The sequence below is a fragment of the Ambystoma mexicanum genome, chromosome 5p (genome assembly GCF_040938575.1).
Source record: "Ambystoma mexicanum isolate Mex_15411 chromosome 5p, UKY_AmexF1_1, whole genome shotgun sequence".
Classification (NCBI taxonomy): Eukaryota; Metazoa; Chordata; class Amphibia; order Caudata; family Ambystomatidae; genus Ambystoma; species Ambystoma mexicanum.
Genome location: NC_090930.1, coordinates 1,376,282,597 through 1,376,297,923, shown reverse-complemented (window position 1 = coordinate 1,376,297,923; position 15,327 = coordinate 1,376,282,597).

Sequence of the window (15,327 nt, the reverse complement as noted above, 5' to 3'; positions counted from 1 at the left end):
TGCCGTCACATTTTGCTATCGCTACCTAAATGAGGCAACATAAGATTTAAAATGCTGAGGCACAGCTCCAGTTGCCCGGGAAGGATGGCAGCAAGCTACCATAGGGTTCAAATGGCACAATTCCTCACAGGCGGCTTTGCAGAGCAGCAGAAAATGACTTTTTACGTGCCGTCAGATTTAGCTTCGGGTGCCGTCACATTTTGCTATCGCTACCTGAATGAGGCAACATAGGATTAAAAACGCTGAGGCACAGCTCCAGTTGCCGGGAAAGATGGCACCAAGCTAACATAGGGTTAAATTGGCACAATTCCTCACAGGTGGCTTTGCAGGGCAGCAGAAAATGACTTTTTACGTGCCGTCAGATTTTGCTTCGGGTGCCGTCACATTTTGCTATCGCTACCTAAATGAGGCAAAATAGTATTAAAAATGCTGAGGCACAGCTACAGTTGCCCCGGAAGGATGGCAGCAAGGTACCATAGGGTTCAATTGGCACAATTCCTCACAGGCGGCTTTGCAGGGCAGAAGAAAATGACTTTTCAGGTGCCATCAGATTTTGCTAACGCTAGCTAAATGAGGCAACATAGCGTTAAAAATGTTGAGGCACATTTCCAGTGGCCCAGGAAGGATGGCACGAAGCTACCATAGGGTTAAATTGGCACAATTCTTCACAGGCAGCTTTGCAGGGCAGCAGAAAATGACTTTTTATGTGCGGCCAGATTTTGCTTACCCTGCTGTCAGATTTTGCTTAGACTGCCGCCAGATTTTGCTATCGCTACCTAAATGAGGCAACATAGGATTAAAAATGCTGAGGCACAGCTCCAGTTGCCCCTGAAGGATGGCACCAAGCTACCATAGGGTGAAATTGGCACAATTCCTCACAGGCGGCTTTGCAGGGCAGCAGAAAATGACTTTTTACGTGCCGTCAGATTTTGCTTAGGCTGCCGTCACATTTTGCTATCACTACCTGAATGAGGCAACATAGGATTAAAAATGCTAAGGCACAGCTCCAGTTGCCCGGGAAAGATGGCACCAAGCTAACGTAGGGTTCAATTGGCAAAATTCTTCACAGGCAGCTTTGCAGGGCAGCGAAAAATGACTTTTTACGTGCCCTCAGATTTTGCTTAGAATGCCGTCAGATTTTGCTATCGCTACCTAAATGAGGCAACATAGGATTAAAAATGCTGAGGCACAGCTCCAGTTGCCCCTGAAGGATGACACCAAGCTACCATAGGGTTAAATTGGCACAATTCCTCACAGGCGGCTTTGCAGGCAGCAGAAAATGACTTTTTATGTGCCGTCAGATTTTGCTTAGGCTGCCATCAGATTTTGCTATCGCTAGCTAAATGAGGCAACATAGCGTTAAAATTGCTTAGGTACAGTTCCAGTTGCCTGGGAAGGATGGCACCAAGCTACCATAGGATTACATTGGCAAAAATCCTCACAGGCGGTTCTGCAGGGTAGCCGAAAATTACTTTTTACGTACATCAGGTTTTGCTTACCCTGCCGTCAGATTTTGCTTAGACTGCCGCCAGATTTTGCTATCACTACCTATATGAGGCAACATAGGGTTAAAATTGTTGAGGCACAGCTCCAGTTGCCCGGGAAGGACGGCACCAAGCTACCATAGGGTTAAATTGGCACAATTCCTCAGAGGCGGCTTTGCAGGCAGCAGAAAATGACTTTTTACGTGCCGTCAGATTTTGCTTAGGCTGCCATCAGATTTTGCTATCGCTAGCTAAATGAGTCAACATAGCGTTAAAATTGCTGAGGTACAGTTCCAGTTGCCTGGGAAGGATGGCACCAAGCTACCATAGGATTACATTGGCAAAAGTCCTCACAGGCATTTCTGCAGGGCAGCCGAAAATTACTTTTTACGTACATCAGATTTTGCTTACCTTGCCGTCAGATTTTGCTTAGACTGCCGCCAGATTTTGCTATCCCTACCTAAATGAGGGAACACAGGCTTAAAATTGTTGAGGCACTGCCCCAGTTGCCCGGGAAGGACGGCACCAAGCTACCTTAGGGGTAAATTGGCACAATTCCTCACAGGCGGCTTTGCAGGGCAGCAGAAAATGACTTTTTACGTGCCGTCAGATTTTGCTTCGGGTGCCGTCACATTTTGCTATCGCTACCTAAATGAGGCAACATAAGATTTAAAATGCTGAGGCACAGCTCCAGTTGCCCGGGAAGGATGGCAGCAAGCTACCATAGGGTTCAAATGGCACAATTCCTCACAGGCGGCTTTGCAGAGCAGCAGAAAATGACTTTTTACGTGCCGTCAGATTTAGCTTCGGGTGCCGTCACATTTTGCTATCGCTACCTGAATGAGGCAACATAGGATTAAAAACGCTGAGGCACAGCTCCAGTTGCCGGGAAAGATGGCACCAAGCTAACATAGGGTTAAATTGGCACAATTCCTCACAGGTGGCTTTGCAGGGCAGCAGAAAATGACTTTTTACGTGCCGTCAGATTTTGCTTCGGGTGCCGTCACATTTTGCTATCGCTACCTAAATGAGGCAAAATAGTATTAAAAATGCTGAGGCACAGCTACAGTTGCCCCGGAAGGATGGCAGCAAGGTACCATAGGGTTCAATTGGCACAATTCCTCACAGGCGGCTTTGCAGGGCAGAAGAAAATGACTTTTCAGGTGCCATCAGATTTTGCTAACGCTAGCTAAATGAGGCAACATAGCGTTAAAAATGTTGAGGCACATTTCCAGTGGCCCAGGAAGGATGGCACGAAGCTACCATAGGGTTAAATTGGCACAATTCTTCACAGGCAGCTTTGCAGGGCAGCAGAAAATGACTTTTTATGTGCGGCCAGATTTTGCTTACCCTGCTGTCAGATTTTGCTTAGACTGCCGCCAGATTTTGCTATCGCTACCTAAATGAGGCAACATAGGATTAAAAATGCTGAGGCACAGCTCCAGTTGCCCCTGAAGGATGGCACCAAGCTACCATAGGGTGAAATTGGCACAATTCCTCACAGGCGGCTTTGCAGGGCAGCAGAAAATGACTTTTTACGTGCCGTCAGATTTTGCTTAGGCTGCCGTCAGATTTTGCTATTGCTAGCTAAATGAGGCAACATAGCGTTACAATTGCAGAGGTACAGTTCCAGTTGCCTGGGAAGGATGGCACCAAGCTACCATAGGATTACATTGGCAAAAGTCCTCACAGGCGGTTCTGCAGGGCAGCAGAAAATTACTTTTAAAGTACATCAGATTTTGCTTAGGCTGCCGTTAGATTTTGCTTAGGCTGCCGTTAGATTTTGCTATCGCTACCTATATGAGGCAACATAGGGTTAAAATTGTTGAGGCACAGCTCCAGTTGCCCGGGAAGGACGGCACCAAGCTACCATAGGGTTCAATTGGCACAATTTCTAACAAGCGGCTTTGCAGGGCAGCAGAAAATGACTTTTTACGTGCCATCAGATTTTGCTTCGGGTGCCGTCACATTTTGCTATCACTACCTGAATGAGGCAACATAGGATTAAAAATGCTGAGGCACAGCTCCAGTTGCCCGGGAAAGATGGCACCAAGCTAACGTAGGGTTCAATTGGCACAATTCTTCACAGGCAGCTTTGCAGGGCAGCAGAAAATGACTTTTTACGTGCCCTCAGATTTTGCTTAGAATGCCGTCAGATTTTGCTATCGCTACCTAAATGAGGCAACATAGTATTAAAAATGCTGAGGCACAGCTACAGTTGCCCGGGAAGGATGGCAGCAAGCTACCATAGGGTTCAATTGGCACAATTCCTCACAGGCGGCTTTGCAGGGCAGAAGAAAATGACTTTTCAGGTGCTCTCAGATTTTGCTTAGGCTGCCGTCAGATTTTGCTATCGCTAGCTAAATGAGGCAACATAGCGTTAAAAATGCTGAGGCACATTTCCAGTTGCCTCTGAAGGATGGCACCAAGTTACCATAGGGTGAAATTGGCACAATTCCTCACAGGCGGCTTTGCAGGGCAGCAGAAAATGACTTTTTACGTGCCGTCAGATTTTGCTTAGGCTGCCGTCAGATTTTGCTATTGCTAGCTAAATGAGGCAACATAGCGTTAAAATTGCAGAGGTACAGTTCCAGTTGCCTGGGAAGGATGGCACCAAGCTACCATAGGATTACATTGACAAAAGTCCTCACAGGCGGTTCTGCAGGGCAGCAGAAAATTACTTTTAAAGTACATCAGATTTTGCTTATGCTGCCGTTAGATTTTGCTTAGGCTGCCGTTAGATTTTGCTATCGCTACCTATATGAGGCAACATAGGGTTAAAATTGTTGAGGCACAGCTCCAGTTGCCCGGGAAGGACGGCACTAAGCTACCATAGGGTTCAATTGGCACAATTTCTAACAAGCGGCTTTGCAGGGCAGCAGAAAATGACTTTTTACGTGCCATCAGATTGTGCTTCGGGCGCCGTCACATTTTGCTATCACTACCTGAATGAGGCAACATAGGATTAAAAATGCTGAGGCACAGCTCCAGTTGCCCAGGAAAGATGGCACCAAGCTAACGTAGGGTTCAATTGGCACAATTCTTCACAGGCAGTTTTACAGGGCAGCAGAAAATGACTTTTTACGTGCCCTCAGATTTTGCTTAGAATGCCGTCAGATTTTGCTATCGCTACCTAAATGAGGCAACATAGGATTAAAAATGCTGAGGCACAGCTCCAGTTGCCCGGGAAGGATGGCAGCAAGGTACCATAGGGTTCAATTGGCACAATTCCTCACAGGCGGCTTTGCAGGGCAGAAGAAAATGACTTTTCAGGTGCCTTCAGATTTTGCTTAGGCTGCCGTCAGATTTTGCTATCGCTAGCTAAATGAGGCAACATAGCGTTAAAAATGCTGAGGCACATTTCCAGTGGCCCAGGAAGGATGGCACAAAGCTACCATAGGGTTAAATTGGCACAATTCCTCACAGGCAGCTTTGCATGGCAGCAGAAAAATACTTTTTATGTGCTGCCAGATTTTGCTTACCCTGCTGTCAGATTTTGCTTAGACTGCCGCCAGATTTTGCTATCGCTACCTAAATGAGGCAACATAGGATTAAAAATGCTGGGGCACAGCTCCAGTTGCCCCTGAAGGATGGCACCAAGCTACCATAGGGTGAAATTGGCACAATTCCTCACAGGCGGCTTTGCAGGGCAGCAGAAAATGACTTTTTACGTGCCGTCAGATTTTGCTTAGTCTGCCGTCAGATTTTGCTATTGCTAGCTAAATGAGGCAACATAGCGTTAAAGTTGCAGAGGTACAGTTCCAGTTGCCTGGGAAGGATGGCACCAAGCTACCATAGGATTACATTGGCAAAAGTCCTCACAGGCGGTTCTGCAGGGCAGCAGAAAATTACTTTTAAAGTACATCAGATTTTGCTTAGGCTGCCGTTAGATTTTGCTTAGGCTGTCGTTAGATTTTGCTATAGCTACCTATATGAGGCAACATAGGGTTAAAATTGTTGAGGCACAGCTCCAGTTGCCCGGGAAGGACGGCACCAAGCTACCATAGGGTTCAATTGGCACAATTTCTAACAGGCGGCTTTGCAGGGCAGCAGAAAATGACTTTTTACGTGCCATCAGATTTTGCTTCGGGTGCCGTCACATTTTGCTATCACTACCTGAATGAGGCAACATAGGATTAAAAATGCTAAGGCACAGCTCCAGTTGCCCGGGAAAGATGGCACCAAGCTAACGTAGGGTTCAATTGGCACAATTCTTCACAGGCAGCTTTGCAGGGCAGAGAAAAATGACTTTTTACGTGCCCTCAGATTTTGCTTAGAATGCCGTCAGATTTTGCTATCGCTACCTAAATGAGGCAACATAGGATTAAAAATGCTGAGGCACAGCTCCAGTTGCCCAGGAAGAATGGCAGCAAGCTACCATAGGGTTCAATTGGCACAATTCCTCACAGGCGGCTTTGCAGGGCAGCGGAAAATTACTTTTCAGGTGCTGTCAGATGTTGCTTAGACTGCCGTCAGATTTTGCTATCGCTACCTAAAAGAGGCAACATGAGATTAAAAATGCTTAGGCACAGCTCCAGTTGCCCGGGAAGGATGGCAGCAACCTATCATAGGGGTCAATTGGCACAATTCCTCACAGGCGGCTTTGCAGGGCAGCAGAAAAAGACTTTTTATGTGCCGTCAGATTTTGCTTAGGCTGCCGTCAGATTTTGATTGGGCTGTGGTCAGATTTTGCTATCACTTCCTAAATGAGGCAATATAGGGTTAAAAATGCTGAGGCACAGCTCCAGTTGCCCCTTAAGGATGGCACCAAGCTACCATAGGCTTAAATTGGCACAATTCCTCACAGGCGGCTTTGCAGGCAGCAGAAAATGACTTTTTATGTGCCGTCAGATTTTGCTTAGGCTGCCATCAGATTTTGCTATCGCTAGCTAAATGGGGCAACATAGCGTTAAAATTGCTTAGGTACAGTTCCAGTTGCCTGGGAAGGATGGCACCAAGCTACCATAGGATTACATTGGCAAAAATCCTCACAGGCGGTTCTGCAGGGTAGCCGAAAATTACTTTTTACGTACATCAGATTTTGCTTACCCTGCCGTCAGATTTTGCTTAGACTGCCGCCAGATTTTGCTATCGCTACCTATATGAGGCAACATAGGGTAAAAATTGTTGAGGCACAGCTCCAGTTGCCCGGGAAGGACGGCACCAAGCTACCATAGGGTTAAATTGGCACAATTCCTCAGAGGCGGCTTTGCAGGCAGCAGAAAATGACTTTTTACGTGCCGTCAGATTTTGCTTAGGCTGCCATCAGATTTTGCTATCGCTAGCTAAATGAGTCAACATAGCGTTAAAATTGCTGAGGTACAGTTCCAGTTGCCTGGGAAGGATGGCACCAAGCTACCATAGGATTACATTGGCAAAAGTCCTCACAGGCATTTCTGCAGGGCAGCCGAAAATTACTTTTTACGTACATCAGATTTTGCTTACCCTGCCGTCAGATTTTGCTTAGACTGCCGCCAGATTTTGCTATCGCTACCTAAATGAGGCGACATAGGATTAAAAATGCTGAGGCACAGCTCCAGTTGCCCCTGAAGGATGGCACCAAGCTACCATAGGGTGAAATTGGCACAATTCCTCACAGGCGGCTTTGCAGGGCAGCAGAAAATGACTTTTTACGTGCCGTCAGATTTTGCTTAGGCTGCCGTTAGATTTTGCTATTGCTAGCTAAATGAGGCAACATAGCGTTACAATTGCAGAGGTACAGTTCCAGTTGCCTGGGATGGATGGCACCAAGCTACCATAGGATTACATTGGCAAAAGTCCTCACAGTCGGTTCTGCAGGGCAGCAGAAAATTACTTTTAAAGTACATCAGATTTTGCTTAGGCTGCCGTTAGATTTTGCTTAGGCTGCCGTTAGATTTTGCTATCGCTACCTATATGAGGCAACATAGGGTTAAAATTGTTGAGACACAGCTCCAGTTGCCCGGGAAGGACGGCACCAAGCTACCATAGGGTTCAATTGGCACAATTTCTAACAAGCGGCTTTGCAGGGCAGCAGAAAATGACTTTTTACGTGCCATCAGATTTTGCTTCGGGTGCCGTCACATTTTGCTATCACTACCTGAATGAGGCAACATAGGATTAAAAATGCTGAGGCACAGCTCCAGTTGTCCGGGAAAGATGGCACCAAGCTAACGTAGGGTTCAATTGGCACAATTCTTCACAGGCAGCTTTGCAGGGCAGCAGAAAATGACTTTTTACGTGCCCTCAGATTTTGCTTAGAATGCCGTCAGATTTTGCTATCGCTACCTAAATGAGGCAACATAGTATTAAAAATGCTGAGGCACAGCTACAGTTGCCCGGGAAGGATGGCAGCAAGGTACCATAGGGTTCAATTGGCACAATTCCTCACAGGCGGCTTTGCAGGGCAGAAGAAAATGACTTTTCAGGTGCTCTCAGATTTTGCTTAGGCTGCCGTCAGATTTTGCTATCGCTAGCTAAATGAGGCAACATAGCGTTAAAAATGCTGAGGCACATTTCCAGTGGCCCAGGAAGGATGGCACGAAGCTACCATAGGGTTAAATTGGCACAATTCCTCACAGGCAGCTTTGCAGGGCAGCAGAAAATGACTTTTTATGTGCCGCCAGATTTTGCTTACCCTGCTGTCAGATTTTGCTTAGACTGCCGCCAGATTTTGCTATCGCTACCTAAATGAGGCAACATAGGATTAAAAATGCTGAGGCACAGCTCCAGTTGCCCCTGAAGGATGGCACCAAGCTACCATAGGGTGAAATTGGCACAATTCCTCACAGGCGGCTTTGCAGGGCAGCAGAAAATGACTTTTTACGTGCCGTCAGATTTTGCTTAGGGTGCCGTCAGATTTTGCTATTGCGAGCTAAATGAGGCAACATAGCGTTAAAATTGCAGAGGTACAGTTCCAGTTGCCTGGGAAGGATGGCACCAAGCTACCATAGGATTACATTGGCAAAAGTCCTCACAGTCGGTTCTGCAGGGCAGCAGAAAATTACTTTTAAAGTACATCAGATTTTGCTTAGGCTGCCGTTAGATTTTGCTTAGGCTGCCGTTAGATTTTGCTATCGCTACCTATATGAGGCAACATAGGGTTAACATTGTTGAGGCACAGCTCCAGTTGCCCGGGAAGGACGGCACCAAGCTACCAATACGTTCAATTGGCACAATTTCTAACAAGCGGCTTTGCAGGGCAGCAGAAAATTACATTTTACGTGCCCTCAGAGTTTGCTTAGACTGCGTCAGATTTTGCTATCGCTATCTATATGAGGCAACATAGGATTAAAAATGCTGAGTCACAGCTCCAGTTGCCCGGAAAGAATGGCAGCAAGCTACCATAGGGTTCAATTGGCACAATTCCTCACAGGCGGCTTTGCAGGGCTGCAGAAAATCACTTTTCAGGTGCTGTCAGATTTTGCTTAGACTGCCGACAGATTTTGCTATCGCTACCTAAAGGAGGCAACATAGGATTAAAAATGCTGAGGCACAGCTCCAGTTGCCCGGGAAGGATGGCACCAAGCTACCATAGGGTGAAATTGGCACAATTCCTCACCGGCGGCTTTGCAGGGCAGCAGAAAATGACTTTTTTTGTGCCGTCAGATTTTGCTTAGGCTAAATGAGGCAACATAGCGTTAAAATTGCAGAGGTACAGTTCCAGTTGCCTGGGAAGGATGGCACCAAGCTACCATAGGATTACATTGGCAAAAGTCCTCACAGGCGGTTCTGCAGGGCAGCAGAAAATGACTTTTAAAGTACATCAGATTTTGCTTAGGCTGCCGTTAGATTTTGCTTAGGCTGCCGTTAGATTTTGCTATCGCTACCTATGTGAGGCAACATAGGGTTAAAATTGTCAAGGCACAGCTCCAGTTGCCTGGGAAGGATGGCACCAAGCTACCATAGGGTTCAATTGGCACAATTTCTAACAGGCGGCTTTGCAGGGCAGCAGAAAATGACTTTTTACGTGCCGTCACATTTTGCTATCGCTACCTGAATGAGGCAACATAGGATTAAAAATGCTGAGGCACAGCTCCAGTGGCCTTGGAAGGACGGCACCAAGCTGCCATAGGGGTAAATTGGCACAATCCATCACAGGCGGCTTTGCAGGGCAGCAGAAAATTACTTTTTATGTGCCCTCAGATTTAGCTTCGGGTGCCTTCACATTTTGCTATCGCTACCTGAATAAGGCAACATAGGAATAAAAACGCTGAGGCACAGCTCCAGTTGCCCGGGAAAGATGGCACCAAGCTAACATATTGTTAAATTGGCACAATTCCTTACAGGCGGCTTTGCAGGGCAGAAGAAAATGACTTTTCAGGTGCCCTCAGATTTTGCTTAGGCTGCCGTCAGATTTTGCTATCGCTAGCTAAATGAGGCAACATAGCGTTAAAAATGCTGAGGCACATTTCCAGTGGCCCAGGAAGGATGGCACAAAGCTACCATAGGGTTAAATTGGCACAATTGCTCACAGGCAGCTTTGCAGGGCAGCAGAAAAATACTTTTTATGTGCCGCCAGATTTTGCTTACCCTGCTGTCAGATTTTGCTTAGACTGCCGCCAGATTTTGCTATCGCTACCTAAATGAGGCAACATAGGATTAAAAATGCTGGGGCACAGCTCCAGTTGCCCCTGAAGGATGGCACCAAGCTACCATAGGGTGAAATTGGCACAATTCCTCACAGGCGGCTTTGCAGGGCAGCAGAAAATGACTTTTTACGTGCCGTCAGATTTTGCTTAGTCTGCCGTCAGATTTTGCTATTGCTAGCTAAATGAGGCAACATAGCGTTAAAGTTGCAGAGGTACAGTTCCAGTTGCCTGGGAAGGATGGCACCAAGCTACCATAGGATTACATTGGCAAAAGTCCTCACAGGCGGTTCTGCAGGGCAGCAGAAAATTACTTTTAAAGTACATCAGATTTTGCTTAGGCTGCAGTTAGATTTTGCTTAGGCTGTCGTTAGATTTTGCTATCGCTACCTATATGAGGCAACATAGGGTTAAAATTGTTGAGGCACAGCTCCAGTTGCCCGGGAAGGACGGCACCAAGTTACCATAGGGTTCAATTGGCACAATTTCTAACAGGCGGCTTTGCAGGGCAGCAGAAAATGACTTTTTACGTGCCATCAGATTTTGCTTCGGGTGCCGTCACATTTTGCTATCACTACCTGAATGAGGCAACATAGGATTAAAAATGCTAAGGCACAGCTCCAGTTGCCCGGGAAAGATGGCACCAAGCTAACGTAGGGTTCAATTGGCACAATTCTTCACAGGCAGCTTTGCAGGGCAGCGAAAAATGACTTTTTACGTGCCCTCAGATTTTGCTTAGAATGTCGTCAGATTTTGCTATCGCTACCTAAATGAGGCAACATAGGATTAAAAATGCTGAGGCACACCTCCAGTTGCCCAGGAAGGATAGCAGCAAGCTACCATAGGGTTCAATTGGCACAATTCCTCACAGGTGGCTTTTCAGGGCAGCAGAAAATTACTTTTCAGGTGCTGTCAGATGTTGCTTAGACTGCCGTCAGATTTTGCTATCGCTACCTAAAAGAGGCAACATGAGATTAAAAATGCTGAGGCACAGCTCCAGTTGCCCGGGAAGGATGGCACCAAGCTACCATAGGATTACATTGGCAAAAATCCTCACAGGCGGTTCTGCAGGGTAGCCGAAAATTACTTTTTACGTACATCAGATTTTGCTTACCCTGCCTTCAGATTTTGCTTAGACTGCCGCCAGATTTTGCTATCGCTACCTATATGAGGCAACATAGGGTTAAAATTGTTGAGGCACAGCTCCAGTTGCCCGGGAAGGATGGCACCAAGCTACCATAGGGTGAAATTGGCACAATTCCTCACAGGCGGCTTTGCAGGCAGCAGAAAATGACTTTTTACGTGCCGTCAGATTTTGCTTAGGCTGCCATCAGATTTTGCTATCGCTAGCTAAATGAGTCAACATAGCGTTAAAATTGCTGAGGTACAGTTCCAGTTGCCTGGGAAGGATGGCACCAAGCTACCATAGGATTACATTGGCAAAAGTCCTTACAGGCGTTTCTGCAGGGCAGTCGAAAATTACTTTTTACGTACATCAGATTTTGCTTACCCTGCCGTCAGATTTTGCTTAGACTGCCGCCAGATTTTGCTATCGCTACCTATATGAGGCAACACAGGGTTAAAATTGTTGAGGCACTGCCCCAGTTGCCCGGGAAGGACGGCACCAAGCTACCATAGGGGTAAATTGGCACAATTCCTCACAGGCGGCTTTGCAGGGCAACAGAAAATGACTTTTTACGTGCCGTCAGATTTTGCTTCGGGTGCCGTCACATTTTGCTATCGCTACCTAAATGAGGCAACATAGGATTAAAAACGCTGAGGCACAGCTCCAGTTGCCTGGGAAAGATGGCACCAAGCTAACATAGGGTTAAATTGGCACAATTCCTCACAGGCGGCTTTGCAGGGCAGCAGAAAATGACTTTTTACGTGCCTTCAGATTTTGCTTCGGGTGCCGTCACATTTTGCTATTGCTACCTAAATGAGGCAACATAGTATTAAAAATGCTGAGGCACAGCTACAGTTGCCCGGGAAGGATGGCAGCAAGGTACCATAGGGTTCAATTGGCACAATTCCTCACAGGCGGCTTTGCAGGGCAGAAGAAAATGACTTTTCAGGTGCCCTCAGATTTTGCTTAGGCTGCCATCAGATTTTGCTATCGCTAGCTAAATGAGGCAACATAGCGTTAAAAATGCTGAGGCACATTTCCAGTGGCCCAGGAAGGATGGCATGAAGCTACCATAGGGTTAAATTGGCACAATTCCTCACAGGCAGCTTTGCAGGGCAGCAGAAAATGACTTTTTATGTGCCGCCAGATTTTGCTTACCCTGCTGTCAGATTTTGCTTAGACTGCAGCCAGAATTTGCTATCGCTACCTAAATGAGGCAACATAGGATTAAAAATGCTGAGGCACAGCTCCAGTTGCCCCTGAAGGATGGCACCAAGCTACCATAGGGTGAAATTGGCACAATTCCTCACAGGCAGCTTTGCAGGGCAGCAGAAAATGACTTTTTACGTGCCGTCAGATTTTGCTTAGGCTGCCGTCAGATTTTGCTTAGGCTGCCGTTAGATTTTGCTATCGCTATCTATATGAGGCAACATAGGGTTAACATTGTTGAGGCACAGCTCCAGTTGCCCGGGAAGGACGGCACCAAGCTACCATATGGTTCAATTGGCACAATTTCTAACAAGCGGCTTTGCAGGGCAGCAGAAAATGACATTTTACGTGCCCTCAGAGTTTGCTTAGACTGCCGTCAGATTTTGCTAGCGCTACCTATATGAGGCAACATAGGATTAAAAATGCTGAGGCACAGCTCCAGTTGCCCGGAAAGGATGGCAACAAGCTACCATAGGGTTCAATTGGCACAATTCCTCACAGGCGGCTTTGCAGGGCTGCAGAAAATCACTTTTCAGGTGCTGTCACATTTTGCTTAGACTGTCGACAGATTTTGCTATCGCTACCTAAAGGAGGCAACATAGGATTAAAAATGCTGAGGCACAGCTCCAGTTGCCCGGGAAGGATGGCACCAAGCTACCATAGGGTGAAATTGGCACAATTCCTCACAGGCAGCTTTGCATGGCAGCAGAAAAATACTTTTTATGTGCTGCCAGATTTTGCTTACCCTGCTGTCAGATTTTGCTTAGACTGCCGCCAGATTTTGCTATCGCTACCTAAATGAGGCAACATAGGATTAAAAATGCTGGGGCACAGCTCCAGTTGCCCCTGAAGGATGGCACCAAGCTACCATAGGGTGAAATTGGCACAATTCCTCACAGGCGGCTTTGCAGGGCAGCAGAAAATGACTTTTTACGTGCCGTCAGATTTTGCTTAGTCTGCCGTCAGATTTTGCTATTGCTAGCTAAATGAGGCAACATAGCGTTAAAGTTGCAGAGGTACAGTTCCAGTTGCCTGGGAAGGATGGCACCAAGCTACCATAGGATTACATTGGCAAAAGTCCTCACAGGCGGTTCTGCAGGGCAGCAGAAAATTACTTTTAAAGTACATCAGATTTTGCTTAGGCTGCCGTTAGATTTTGCTTAGGCTGTCGTTAGATTTTGCTATAGCTACCTATATGAGGCAACATAGGGTTAAAATTGTTGAGGCACAGCTCCAGTTGCCCGGGAAGGACGGCACCAAGCTACCATAGGGTTCAATTGGCACAATTTCTAACAGGCGGCTTTGCAGGGCAGCAGCAAATGACTTTTTACGTGCCATCAGATTTTGCTTCGGGTGCCGTCACATTTTGCTATCACTACCTGAATGAGGCAACATAGGATTAAAAATGCTAAGGCACAGCTCCAGTTGCCCGGGAAAGATGGCACCAAGCTAACGTAGGGTTCAATTGGCACAATTCTTCACAGGCAGCTTTGCAGGGCAGAGAAAAATGACTTTTTACGTGCCCTCAGATTTTGCTTAGAATGCCGTCAGATTTTGCTATCGCTACCTAAATGAGGCAACATAGGATTAAAAATGCTGAGGCACAGCTCCAGTTGCCCAGGAAGAATGGCAGCAAGCTACCATAGGGTTCAATTGGCACAATTCCTCACAGGCGGCTTTGCAGGGCAGCGGAAAATTACTTTTCAGGTGCTGTCAGATGTTGCTTAGACTGCCGTCAGATTTTGCTATCGCTACCTAAAAGAGGCAACATGAGATTAAAAATGCTTAGGCACAGCTCCAGTTGCCCGGGAAGGATGGCAGCAACCTATCATAGGGGTCAATTGGCACAATTCCTCACAGGCGGCTTTGCAGGGCAGCAGAAAAAGACTTTTTATGTGCCGTCAGATTTTGCTTAGGCTGCCGTCAGATTTTGATTGGGCTGTGGTCAGATTTTGCTATCACTTCCTAAATGAGGCAATATAGGGTTAAAAATGCTGAGGCACAGCTCCAGTTGCCCCTTAAGGATGGCACCAAGCTACCATAGGCTTAAATTGGCACAATTCCTCACAGGCGGCTTTGCAGGCAGCAGAAAATGACTTTTTATGTGCCGTCAGATTTTGCTTAGGCTGCCATCAGATTTTGCTATCGCTAGCTAAATGGGGCAACATAGCGTTAAAATTGCTTAGGTACAGTTCCAGTTGCCTGGGAAGGATGGCACCAAGCTACCATAGGATTACATTGGCAAAAATCCTCACAGGCGGTTCTGCAGGGTAGCCGAAAATTACTTTTTACGTACATCAGATTTTGCTTACCCTGCCGTCAGATTTTGCTTAGACTGCCGCCAGATTTTGCTATCGCTACCTATATGAGGCAACATAGGGTTAAAATTGTTGAGGCACAGCTCCAGTTGCCCGGGAAGGACGGCACCAAGCTACCATAGGGTTAAATTGGCACAATTCCTCAGAGGCGGCTTTGCAGGCAGCAGAAAATGACTTTTTACGTGCCGTCAGATTTTGCTTAGGCTGCCATCAGATTTTGCTATCGCTAGCTAAATGAGTCAACATAGCGTTAAAATTGCTGAGGTACAGTTCCAGTTGCCTGGGAAGGATGGCACCAAGCTACCATAGGATTACATTGGCAAAAGTCCTCACAGGCATTTCTGCAGGGCAGCCGAAAATTACTTTTTACGTACATCAGATTTTGCTTACCCTGCCGTCAGATTTTGCTTAGACTGCCGCCAGATTTTGCTATCGCTACCTAAATGAGGCGACATAGGATTAAAAATGCTGAGGCACAGCTCCAGTTGCCCCTGAAGGATGGCACCAAGCTACCATAGGGTGAAATTGGCACAATTCCTCACAGGCGGCTTTGCAGGGCAGCAGAAAATGACTTTTTACGTGCCGTCAGATTTTGCTTAGGCTGCCGTTAGATTTTGCTATTG